Raw genomic sequence first — 12,445 nt, 5'->3', positions numbered from 1 at the left:
TCCCACAGTGGAATATTACTCAGCAATGAACATGAAGTATGGGTTCAAAATTTAAGTGAAAGAAGGAGGATACAAAATATTGCCTTCTGCATAATACTATGTATGTTATGTTCAAGAAGAGGCAAAACTAATGAATGGTGACAGAAATCCACAGGGGTTGCCTGTGGGGTTAGGGCCTGAGGGAACTTTCTGGAGCCTTGTCTTGAATGTGGTGGTGGTCACGGGGTATGTCCAGTTACTGGCTCATCAGACTGTGCTCTGAACATGCGTGCATTATGCCCTGTGTAAAAGTTACTTCCAGAAAAGTGAGGAAGATGAGGTTGCCGTGTGTCTGTGGTGTCGTGGAACGTGAACCGGTCTCTCCACGGTATACGGAGGGTATTTGCCGTGCCGGGACCTGGCCTGTCAGCTCACTCCTGGGCACCAGCTTCAAGGGCTGGCGAGCGCGTCCACATTTGCTGCAGCGCGTGTCACCAGCCCCAGCACAGCTCTGGGGACTGGAGTGGAGCTACTTCTCCCGGGTTCATGTTCACGGTGGCGGAAATAACCCAGACCACATGGCCGTCTTTCTATTTATGGAGTCTTGAACGTGCACCTGATGTGAAGTGCCCTTTTCCTGTCTGTGACCTGGTTTAGAAAGTGGAAGCTGCAGCCCACCAAGGGTCACTGCTCTCCCTGGACCTGCGCAGCAGGGGCCTGGAGCCAAACCCCGGGTCAGGCTTTGATCAGATGAGCAGACAGCACCCTTGCTGCACAGCCCTCTGTGGGACCACGGCTCTGGGCTGCCCGGGGCCCCTGGTGACCCCAGCGTGGGTCTCCAGCGGGCAGCCTCAGCCGCAGCCCTGGGACCGGCCAGGACAGTCCAGGCAGGAGGTGGCAGCCGAGGGCCAGCAGCCCTCAGAGACCTCAGCGGGGCCGGCCAGTCACCTGGGGCCACGGAGGGCCGCCGGGGGGCATCCTCTGCCCTGCCTGGTCTCCTGGTGGGCCGTGGGGACAGGGCCATGCCATCTGAGGAGGGTGGCCGGCCGGCGCCTGGGGCTCTTCGGTCTCCAGCGGGCTCGCCCAGTGCCTGCAAGAGGGCTCCTGCTGGTTGCAGAAGGCTGCGGAGCGAGAGGTGGGCCCAGGAGGGCGTCCTCCAAGTTCTCATTTCTGTGCTGATGTTCGTCATCTGCCCGGGGCTGGGCAATGCTGGGGTGGCCTTGGGAGGCCCCCCAAATAATTCTGGGTGACAGTGCCTGAGGAAGCCAGGACCCCACCTGGGCCCCACATGAAAAACATCTCAGGTCAAGAGGCTGGCTGGCAGGGGCACTGGGGACTTCCTAGGGGCTGTTGACTCAGGCGCCTGGGCTCACAGGGTGGGGGGAAGGGGCTCGTTAAATCCCTTCCCCCACCCGCCCCTGGGGGGGCCGCAGAGCCTGAGGGTACAAAGCTGCCTCTGTGGCCGTGCCCGTGGGCGGCAGAGATAAGTCACAGCAGCTGCCTGTGTTGTGTTGTCAGAAAGCAAAAATAGTCCACGGCTCCGCTTCCCAGAAGGGCCGGCATGGGCCTGGGCCAGGCTGCTGTCTGCCCTTGGCCTGGAGACGGACGATGCCGGCCGTGCGCTCCAGAGCACGAGCTGGCCCGCCCCCTGCCTCTGCTGCCTGAGATGCTGTTTCATCGGGAGAGAAAAGGCTGGTTGCTGGACCCCCCGCCCTCCGCTGGTCCTCCTTGGGGTCTCAGGCTGTGAGAGCTGTGGGGACTTTGCAGAACAGGCCCCCGATGGGTGGTGGGTGGCAGGGCTGCCTGGACCGAGGGTCCAGAGCTGCAGGCTTAGGCTTGGGCTAACCTAGGCCAATGCTGGCCAGCATTCAGCCGGCCCTGGAGGTGACCCTGGGCACCAGCCAGGGGCAGCGGCAAAGTCTTGGCTCCTGTAACAAGGCAGGTGTCCAATCGCAGGAGCAGCCCGGACTCCACTGGGCTGGCCTTTGCCCCATCCCTTCTTGCCCCGGGTGTCTGAGTTGTTCACAGTCTCCTGGCCGCTGCACTTCCCTGCCCCCGACCTCCAGGCCGCTGCAGACATACCGCAAGCTTGCGCTGTCCCCGACTGACCCAGAATCTCCCACTGAGCTCGGGACACAGGACGATGCACATCTCCTGCTGCAGTCCAGGCCCGTCCGGCTCGGCCCATGGGTACAGGCCAAGGACAGGGGCGAACCACGCGGGCCACATCTGACCCTTCAGCCCCCCTGGCATGACTCTCCGTCTGGTCCCCAAAGCCAGGAGGTAATGGGAGGTTCTCCTGGGCAGTGACTGCAGCTGGGTTCTCGGGGCTGGATCTGGAAGTGTCCACGGAGGACACCCGAGAGGCCGCCCGACACTGGCTGGTGAGGGCCCTGGTTCAGTGTCCAGAGCGCCCAGCTCAGGGCACCACTCTCTAGTCCATGGGCCACCACCAGGCCTCAGAGAGGAACCTGGGGGTTCTGAGGCTCCTCCCCCATGGAGGGATCGGAAAGGGAGTGTGGGTGCAGGGCCTGAGAGCAGGGTGCTCACGGTCTGTGAGGGGGAGCTGGTTGAAGGCCCGGGGAGCTTAGCTGGAAGCTGCTGGAGGCTTCCTTCCAGTACCAGCCACAGCAGGAGTGCTCTGCTAAGAGATGTGTAAGTGGTGTGTGTGCATGCGTGTGTGCGTGTGTGTGTGTGTGTGTGTGTGTGTGTGTGTAAGGGACAAAGAGAGTCTCAGCGGGGATGAGCAGCCCTAGTTCCTGAGTTCAAAGGGAGACATTTCAGTACCGGGGGAGTTCTTCTGGAAGGCTTCCTGGAAGAGGCGGCCCAGGCAGGGAGGAGCCGAGATGAGAATTCAACCACAGGTGGAGGTGTTGCGAGGCATCCCCTGAGACTCAGGACCCCAGCAGAATCGGGGGCTGGGGGACACTGGCGGGCAGAGGTGGGGATCCTTTCCAGGCAGGAAATGGAGGACCAGATGGATGGACTGAGCCACGTGCCACAGGCTGGGTCCAGGGGAGCTCTGGGACCCCAGAAGTTTGAAAGACCAGTGAAGCAGGAGGCTCCAGATCTCAGCACTGTCCCCCACCCGCAGGCGGGGCTGGTCTGTGCTCCTCACCCTGGACAGCCTGCGGGGATGGTCAGCGGCAGGTGGTCGGCTTGGAGGAGTGTGTCTGGGAGGAGGCGGTGGGTTCCCTCTGGCTTCCCCAGGGCCTCCTTCCAGGAGGGCAGCTGGAGTTTAAGGGGCTCCTGGGTTCTAGGCGGGCCTCTGTTGGGTGGGATGGGAGGTGGAGAGGGGGGTACACAAGGCTTCCTGGCCGAGGGGTGGTCAGGAGGAGGCAGCTGGACTCTCTGGTGGAGGGACAAGGAGACAGACCAGCTCCCTCCCAGGGCTACCACTCTGCAGTCATCCAGTCCTCTGGGCCGAAGGAATGGGGCTCCAGCCTGTGGGGCGGCCAGTGGGGCGATGGCTGAGCTGGGGTTTGCGGGGAGGCCAGTCTGGATTTCAGACTCCAGGCCCAGGTGGGTGCTTGGTTACCCCGACGGTCACCTGGACAGACTCGCTCGGCTGGGCTCTGGGGCGAGGCTGGCAGGGGCCCCAGTGCAGGGCAGGGACACACAGGTGCTGGGCTCTGTCTGCTGGCGAGGGGGCTGTCCCACCCACCGCTGAAGCTCCTGGAAGAGCCCGATGCAGACAGGTGTGGGGGCCGGGACCCCCAGAATGCCGCTTCCCTGCCATCCCCGGCTGGGGATTGAATGGAGGCTCCAGTGAACACAGGGGCTCTGAATGATCAGAACCCCCGCAGCCCCACCCCAGCAAGCGCATCCTCCTGGCTTTGCCCACCGCCCTTCCCCCACCTCAGTCTGTTTACGGCCCATTTATCTCCTGCAGCACATTTCAGAGGTAGATGTAAAGAAAACTCTGATCTTTTAAAATAGATTTCACAGGGGAGTGGAGGGAGGGGAGGGGAGGAGTGAGTTTAATGTGCTTTGGTTTCTAAAATAGGTCATCGTGAGCCTTGGCTGTCCACGGGGGCCAGCCACATCACCAGCCCCCAGGACAGCCACTGCCCCTCAGCCCACACGCTATTTCCAGGCTGGCTCTCAGAACTGAGGGCCACGTGGTTGAGTGGTATTTGTGGCTGGGGGTGTGTGTGTGGCGGGGCAAGAAGTGTGAGACAGAGCTGGCTGGATGCAGGAACCTGGTCAGCCTGGGACCAGTGTTGGCACATCAGGCACCAGGGCAGGGGCTGCCCTGGTGCGGCTGCAGATGGCCAGGCAGGGTCTGCTCAGCGTCTTAGGCCAGACTCCCTGTGCCAGGGTAGCCGAGCTGTCCCTCGCACACATGCGGCAGTTCCCTGGACCTCGGAGGGCCCCCTGAAGAAAATATCCAGTGGAACCTGTTCCCAGGTTCAGTACACGCAGACCGACTTAAACCGCGCTGCTCCATGGAGTCATCTGGGGCAGTGGTCAGGCCCGAGCACCGTGGCGGTGCCTTGTGGGGAATCACATTCTGGCAGATGAATCTTCCTTCTGGAAGGCGCACCCACCTGTTGTGGTCTCCGGCCATGACCTGCTCCCTGTAGCCCCGACCCCAGGCGGACACTGCAGGGCATGGTGCAGCCCTCCCAAGCACCAGTGCCCCGGCAGAGGGGGCGCCTGAGGCTGGGGGCCTTCCCTTCACTGTGCCGTCCACCACTAGGCGGCCAGAGAGCCAGCCACCTGCTCCAAGTCTGGCTTGTGAGAGGCTGGTGGCCTGGTGGTCAGGCCTCCCTTGTATGCACGTGACATACAGCCTGCTCAAACAGGATGGGATGGGGAGGGAGGTGGGAGGGAGGTCCAAGAGGGAGGGGGTATATGTGTACCTATGGCTGATTCATGTTGATGCTTGGCAGAAACCACACACTGTAAAGCAATTATCCTTCAATTAAAAATAGATAAATTTAAAATGCAAAAAACCCTAAATTCTAAACATAAAGATTAAAATACTGATTTTTTAAAGAAAGAACAGAGAAAGAAAGAGGACTCCTGACTGGAGTACAGAACTGGAATTCGTCAGGGGCGTCTGAGCTTCAGGCATCGCGGGATCCAGGATGTTAGACAAGGCTGTTGGAACCAGCTCCCTCTCCCTCCCTGCTGTTTTCCCTTGTGAAGCATTACTCCCAGGGAGACTGTTTCTCCAGCTGAACAAAGATGGCCATTATAACACCAGGCATAAAATAACTTTTTTCAATAAATTCTAAACCCCCTACAGGACTCAGGTTGGTGGCCTGGATCATGTGACCATCCCTGTCTACTCAGGGTCTCAGAGGGTGGGTGACGATGATTGGCTGAGCTGGATCATGTGACCATCCCTAGCTAGTCAGGGTCTCAGAGGCTGGGTGATGCTGATTGGCTAGCCTGGGTCACGTGCTTATCCCTAGCTAGTCAGGGTCTCAGAGGTTGGGTGATGCAGATTGGCTGGCCTAGGTCATGTGACCATTCCTAGTTAGTCAGGGTCTCAGAGGTTGGGTGATGCAGATTGGCTGGCCTAGGTCATGTGACCATTCCTAGCTAGTCAGGGTCTCAGAGGCTGGGTGATGCTGATTGGCTGGCCCAGGTCATGTGTGCAGTGTCACACACTTCCATCAGGATCACTGGACTGGGGGAAGGGTCATTTTCAGAGGAAATCTGGGGAACAAAGGGTGGTCCTGCAGACCCCACACATGCCTCCTACATATGATCATTCCAGGGGAGGCCAGTGAGGGCTCCCATGCAGAAGTATTTACAAGGGTAAAAGCCTGTTCAGAGGCCTTGGGGTTCCACCTGCCAGCCTCTTCCTTTGGAGCAAAACACTGTGGCTGCCAGGACCTGTGTCTCAGAAAACCCCAGGAAACTTCAAAGGGGCCTGTCCACCTCGCCAGCTTTGATCTCAGAAGGGGCTCGCTAAGAAGCATGATCAAAAGGAACGTGGACGGTTCCAGGTATGCGCAGACACCCCCTCAGGAGGAAACCAAGGCTCTTTCATCCAGGCTGCAGGAGTCGCCGTCTAAAGAGACTTAAATAGCCTTAAAAGCATTTTTCTTTTTATGTTAGAAATGAGCAACAAAACATGCTCCTGTCTTGCTCACCTTGACGTCGTAAGGACGAGAAGTGGAGGCTGTCTTGGAGCCAGGCTGGGGTCTGTGGATACAAGAATAATATGAGGATGGTGCTGATCCTAGGGCATCAGGACCATAGGTTCTCTGTGTCTTTGCAAGTCGCTACCCCTCTCTGGGCCCCAGTTTGAGCTTTTATAATAACAACTGCCATCATCCTCTCCCTACTGCACAGAGACATCACATGCAATGGCATTCTGGGCCAGATGGTCCTGGCAGAGCCTTTCCAGATCAATATTTTATGGATCTAAGTTCCAGGAGCAAGATGATCATTCCGATGAGAGAGAATTCACACTTTAAAATCATTTCTAAAAGCCAGCTGTCCAGATTCCAGACTCTGGCCTGGGAGCAAAGAAGAGGATGGTTCTTGAACAGGGAAGAAAACAGGCATGAGCCCCAGTGAGGATGGCAGGTGGGTTGCTTGGTCTTGAGTGACCTCAGCAGGCTTCCCTGGTGCCTCAGACAGTAAAGAATCCACCTGCAGTATGGGAGACCTGGGTTTGATCCCTGGGTTGGGAAGATCCCCCTGGAGGAGAGCATGGCTACCCACTCCAGTATTCTTGCCTGGAGGACTCCATGGACAGAGGAGCCTGGTGTGCTATGGTCTATGGGGTTGCAAAGTGTCGGACACGACTAAGCGACTTTCACTTTCACTTTGGCGAGTGGTCACCAGATGGGAAGACAGAAGGGACATCAAACACAGATCTTTCCTTTAAGGATTCTGACCTTGAGGACTGGGGGAGGGGCAAAGACATCCATGGGGAACGCAGGATGGGGGATGGTGCTGAGAATGAGACCCCTGGGGGCAGTGGAAACGCCAAGGGCTGAGGAACCAGGAAAGGTCAGGACGAGGACACAGGAGTGAGGCTGGGACTGATGGTGGAGGGAGGGGTGGTTTTGTTGGGGAGCACAGACCCTCTTCTGCCGCCTGGGGGAAGCAATGCAGGTGCAGCTGGGCCTTGATTGTTTCAGCAAGTGGGAGTTGAGGTTGTAGGTGAGAAGGGGAGGTGTGGTGGGTTTCTGAGCACCGCTGAGGGCCCGGTCCTAGAGGGACGGTGGGTCTGCCATTGCCAGGATGTGCAGGGCATGGAGACAGGGTGAGGAAGCAGACCTGCCACTTATGGGGCCTGAGCCTGGGAGGGGCTGGCGTGTCCCTGACAGCTGCAGACTGGCTGGTGGGAGTTGGGGTCGAGGACCACAGGCCCTCTGAAGCTGTGCATGCTCTCAGGGTGCTCCCCAAACACGCTTCTGGGTACCTGCCTGACGTCCAGGGGCTAAGACCTTGCCTTCCCATGCAGGGGGTATGGGTTCGACCCCTGGTTGGGGAGCTGAGATCCCACACTCCTGGGGGCCAGAAAACTAGAACATTAACAACAGTGGTAATATTGTAGCAAATTCAATAAAGACCTTAAAAAAACAAAACAAAGCAAAGCCCCTGGACTTCTGTTTCCAGGTCCTCCTCACAGTGGGAATGCTGCAGTCTTCCCATATCAGGGTGGCTCGCTTTCCAGGAGCTGCCAGAGTTGGAAGCAACCTCCTCACTCCTTCTAGAGGGTACATAACTGCCCCGGGCCCCTCTTTCAGAACGCGCTGTGAATCACTCTGGACTTAGGAGTCTGAATTCAGGGGAACATTTACTAGCGTATGGGAGAAGCACAGGTTGGAATAAAAGGAGAAATTAGATTTCCATTGCAGTTTGGAGGGTAAGCTCAGTAATCACCAAGAGACAATGAGAAAAGCTGACCTCATCAGAAGGAGCTGGTGTGGGGCAGAAAATTAGATCAGATACAGTTATGGGGCGATCGGAACACAGATTTCATTCTCCTCGCCTTTCATCGTGGAGGGAAAAGCACTCAAAGGGCTTTAAATTAAAATCAATTCCTGTTAAGTCTTCGGCTAATTTGGTTTGCGATCTCTTTCAGCCTGGATGGAGGTGCAGGAAAGAGAGGCCATCTTAGTTCATGACCTGGCCATGTCCTTGGAAGCGACCTTGTCCCACCTCCCTCCTTGGTGTGTGTGTGTGGGGTGTGGGGGCGGCTTTGCTGGGAGGGACCTGTCGCCTCTGCCCCAGGGCAGCCCTGGAGCCTTGTATCCCTTCCAGGCCCTGGTTACATGGGCAGCGTCTCCTCCCACCTGTCCAATCCAAATTTTTCATGTGAATTCTGCCTCTAAGTGGATGCCCACTAGCGGACAGGTGCCCTAGCGGACAGGTGCCCCAGCGGACACGTGACCCATCTGGTCTGTCCAGTATCCTCTGACGGAGCATAAGTAAGCAGAAGCTCAGAGACGGACAGTGACTTGATGTAAGTAACACAGCTTAGGGTTGTAACCCCTGGGACCTGTGCAATGACCTTATTTGGTATTTGCAGATGCCACTGATTCAAGGATCTCAAGATGTAACTAGCCTGGATCAGGCTGGGCCCTGAATCCCACGGCTGGTGTCCTTAGGAGAAAGGAGAGGGAGATTTGAGACAGGCGCACAGAGGAGGGATGATGGGAGACTGGAGGGATGCAACCACGCGCCAAGAAAACCAGGAGCCGCCAGATGCTGGAGAGGCAGGAAGGACCCTCCCTTAGAGCCTCCGGAGACAGTATGGCCTGTCGACACCTTGACTCCAACTCCAGCCTCCAGAACTGTTGTTTAATCCCCTCGGTTTGTGGTCATTTCTTACAGCAGCCCCAGGTCACAGATGCAGGCCCTGCGACCATAGACTTGTTTCCATGGAGACGGCCAGTCTCAGGGCTCCCGACAGGCGCTGCCAATAGTAGGAACTTCCGCAGGCACCGATGGCCGTCCCAGGTGGGACAGGTGAGGTTGGCAGGTGTGCACTGCTCCCTGATGGACACCCCAACCTGTCAGGTGGCTCCCGTGTGGGTCCCTCGACCCCCCACCCCACACCCGATGGCTGCTCACGCGTGTACTGGGGCCCCTCCTGGAAACGAATCCCGGGGCTGCTGAAGTGAAAGTGCAGGGAGCTGGGCGCTGGGCCCACTCACACCTGATCCTCAGCCGTGGCTGCCCCTGTGACCTCAGGTCACCTCCGTCCATCAGCATCAGACCCGAGTGAGTCCCCCAGCTCCAGGAACTTCTCCCTGCTCCCCAGCGCGAGGCTCTGCAGCACGGCTCCGGCTCTCGCGCCCTCCCAGCGTCCATCTCACTCAGGCCTCATCCAGCCTGTGGGCTCCCCTGCCCCTTGCAGTGTCTCCCATCCAGACCACCGCGGGCAGGGCCAGACTCGTGCACTTCCATGGGTCCCACATGGACCCAAGCCCAGTTCTGGGGCGTGGGAACGAGGCACCGCCCCAGGGCACGTTCTGGGCATGGTGTGGGCCTGGGGTCAGAAGAAACCGCGGGGCCTTGGTCAAGACCACTGAGAATGCCCAGACGGTGACAGCAGCATGTCCACCGGCGGGTCCTTCTGGGGGCAGCCAAGTGACCACACGGGAGGCGAGCCGTGGACATTCAGCTGCAGGTGGGGCCTTCTGCCTCACACTGGGGCCGGACTCGGGGCTTCCCCTTCCAGCCCTCATCTCGGCAGCTCCCCCTGCCACCCCGCCCACCTTCTTGGGACACTTTCATTTCTTATGCATCCTGAACAGAAGTGTGAACTCACACCACTCGGGTCACTGACTCACCCAAGTGCTGTTAGCTACTAATTATAATCAAATCTTTGATGAGCTGTATTTCTTACCTTCTTAATTAAAATAATGATGATTAATGGAGTGGAGGGCGTCTAGCTCTGTAGTTATCCTGGACAGTTCTACAGAGCTTACGCCCAGTTCCCGGGCAAGCCCAGACTGAGTGGGCAGTCAGGGGTAGCTGACCTAGAGTTTCTGGTCACCCACTGCTTACTGCTCCCAGAGCCATCCCACCATCCTGGGGTGGGGAGGGGGGCTGGATCCAGGCTGGGGGAGAGGACAGAACGGCTGCCTCCTGTCCTTGAGTTAATTCTGTCAGCTCAGCAGCTTCTGTCTTTAAACCAGCAGGAGATTCATGGGTGGGAGGGGCTGTGGGCAGGGAGGGTGGGGGGCAGCGCCTGCTCATGTCTGACCCCGTGGGCCTGGTCTCAGCCCCCCTGAATGGCCAGCAGCACCGCTGTCCCCGCTGAACCCCAGGGCTTCACCGTGTGCAGGTTCTCCTCTTCAGGGTCTCCAAGGCCCCTCCCAGCCTAGGCTGGGGCTGGCCCCACCCGACTCAGGGATGCGCAGCCTGGCTGGGGGCGGGCTCGCTCTCGCCGGGTGGTGAAACAGGGCCAGCAGGAGCGTGGACCCGGCCTGCTGGGCCGGCCGCCCACTCTGCCCTGGACGCAGATGCGGGTGGGAGGGAGGCAGAAGGGCTGGCTATTCTGGGATCCAGGACATGAGGAGGACAGGCTGAGCCCTGCTGAGGCCTCAGTTTCCTTCTGTGGGGGGTGAGGGGTGGCAAGGGTGACCTCCGGGGCTGCTCTGTGGAGGACAGGGCTGCTAGGAACTCCATAGTGGCACTGCTGACCCTGGCCTGGGACACGGATCTCCAGGTAGCCCCAGAGACAGCACAGCCGTGAGACGCGGTTACGAGCTGGCCGACCCTCCCGCTGTGACCGGCCATCTCAGGCTGGACCTGGTGCCATGGCCCTCGGGTTCTTAGGACATGGGACGATCTGGGGACAGCCGGGCCTCCTGTGGCCTTTTCTCCCTGTGCCTTATGGCCTCTAGGGTGGGAAGCTCTCTCTAAGCCCTCTGTGGGCACAGGGTGGGTGGTTTGTGCCCACCCTCTCCCCAAAAAGGCAGAGGGGAGTGGGGAGGTCTGTGCATGGCTGGGTGCCTCTGGTGGGGCTGCAGCTGAAGTTAGAGTCAGTGAGTGCCCCCTAGATGTGCTGCCCGACTCCAGGGCCCCGTGCCTGACCCTTGCTGGGGGCATCCGGGACAGCGCCCAGCTGAGGACCAGAGTGGGCACCACTGTGCCCTCCTCTCTGGGCCGTGGGTCCCGCTGTCCTCCAGGCCCTTACAGCCAGGCTCCTTCGGCGGCCACTTCTTGTCCTGTGCTCCATCCAGCCTCAGTCCCACCGACTGTCCCTCCACCATGCCTCCCACGACCCTCTAGAGTGGCTGGAGGTTAAGACCCCTGCCCCAGCTTCATTGTGGAAACGCCGCGTGGTCAGGCACTGAGGTGAGCGTCCCAGCCCAGTCCCACCTGGAGGGTGACCCCTTGCTCTTCCTGGTCTTCCTCCCTCTCCGTTCTCTTCCCGGGAAAGCTCCTTCTGGCCGGGAAGAAAGGGCCCAGGCCCTGGCACAGGGGGGAGAGGGGGTCTCCCGGCAAAGGAGACCTGCCTCCCCCAGGCAGAGGGAAGAGGCAGGCTCCTCTGTGCCGCGTCCCGCCAGAGAAGCCCCGCCCCCTCTCTGACCCCACCTCCGGGGGGCGGGGAAGGGGTAGACTCCGCCCTCGACCCCACCCCCCGGGGAGCAGAGAGGTGGGCGGACTCCGCCCCTGGGGGGGGCGGCGCCACCTGATTGGCCAGAGGTGGGCGGGAGCGGGTGGGGTAGCGTGAGTGACAGGCAGCCTCCCACGGTTCGAGAGGGTGGGTGGTAAGGGCTACAGGGCAGAGGCCGCTGCGCAGTAGCCTTCACCGTCCAGGGAAGGCCGCAGACCACCTGGAGGTCAGTCGTAGGGGATGCCAGGCTACCAGCCGCACGCTACACGCTCTTCCTGGAGTCACTGGAGGCTGGATCTGGACACGCCTCCGGAGAAAGGCCTGCTCCCACCGCCGGTTCACAGATGGTGCGGGGGGCCCGCGAGGGGGGCCTGGGCAGCTGGTGAGGGGCTGGTGGAAACAAGAACCCCCTTCTCCTCCTCCTGGCCGGCCCCACTTGGCTCTGTCCCGGCTTGCAGAGCAAACGCGAGACAGTAGTGTCTTCAGTGCGGAAGAGGTAGCCCAGCCCCCTTCGGAGGTCAGGGGGATGAGTAGGAGGGGCGGGGCCCCTGGGAACCCACAGGTGAAGCCAGCAGGAGACCCTGGGGACCAGGTCAGCTGAGCCAGGGCGGGGGCGGGGCGCAGGGAGCCTTCCCCTGGGGAAGGGGGCGCCCAGCCGCAAAGGGAGGGGCTGCCAGCCTGGTGGCTCCCTGAGGGCACAGAGGGCATGCTGCCTGGGGGTTCTCTCTGCAGACCGCAGTCAGGCTCAGGACAGGCGCCAAGATCCTAAAACAGGCCAAGATGCAGCCGGGTCCGGAAAAGGGAGTCTGCCCTGGAGGAGGCGGCACCCAGTCACCGTGGGACCAGACGCCAGGGTGGCCTCCGAACGACCCCTGGCGTCCACCTTCTGGGGCCTCCCCTCCCCTTGGTTGGGCAAAA

The 12,445-nt window shown here is 59.9% G+C and overlaps 1 long non-coding RNA gene across 2 annotated transcripts; it reads left to right on the top strand.

Moving 5' to 3' along the window:
* Positions 1–1,981: 1,981 nt before the first annotated feature.
* Positions 1,982–8,996, top strand: LOC139033850 (uncharacterized). 2 transcript variants are annotated; one of them, XR_011486331.1, is made up of 3 exons: positions 1,982–2,262; positions 8,039–8,126; positions 8,791–8,996. It is a non-coding gene; the product is annotated as an uncharacterized lncRNA (long non-coding RNA). The 2 variants fall into 2 exon arrangements; XR_011486332.1 differs by lacking the exons at positions 8,039–8,126; positions 8,791–8,996 and adding exons at positions 3,074–3,165; positions 4,982–5,235.
* The last annotated feature ends 3,449 nt before the right edge of the window (positions 8,997–12,445 follow it).

Source organism: Odocoileus virginianus, unplaced genomic scaffold, assembly GCF_023699985.2.
Source record: "Odocoileus virginianus isolate 20LAN1187 ecotype Illinois unplaced genomic scaffold, Ovbor_1.2 Unplaced_Contig_5, whole genome shotgun sequence".
NCBI lineage: Eukaryota > Metazoa > Chordata > Mammalia > Artiodactyla > Cervidae > Odocoileus > Odocoileus virginianus.
This window is presented reverse-complemented; position numbering and strand designations above follow the sequence as displayed.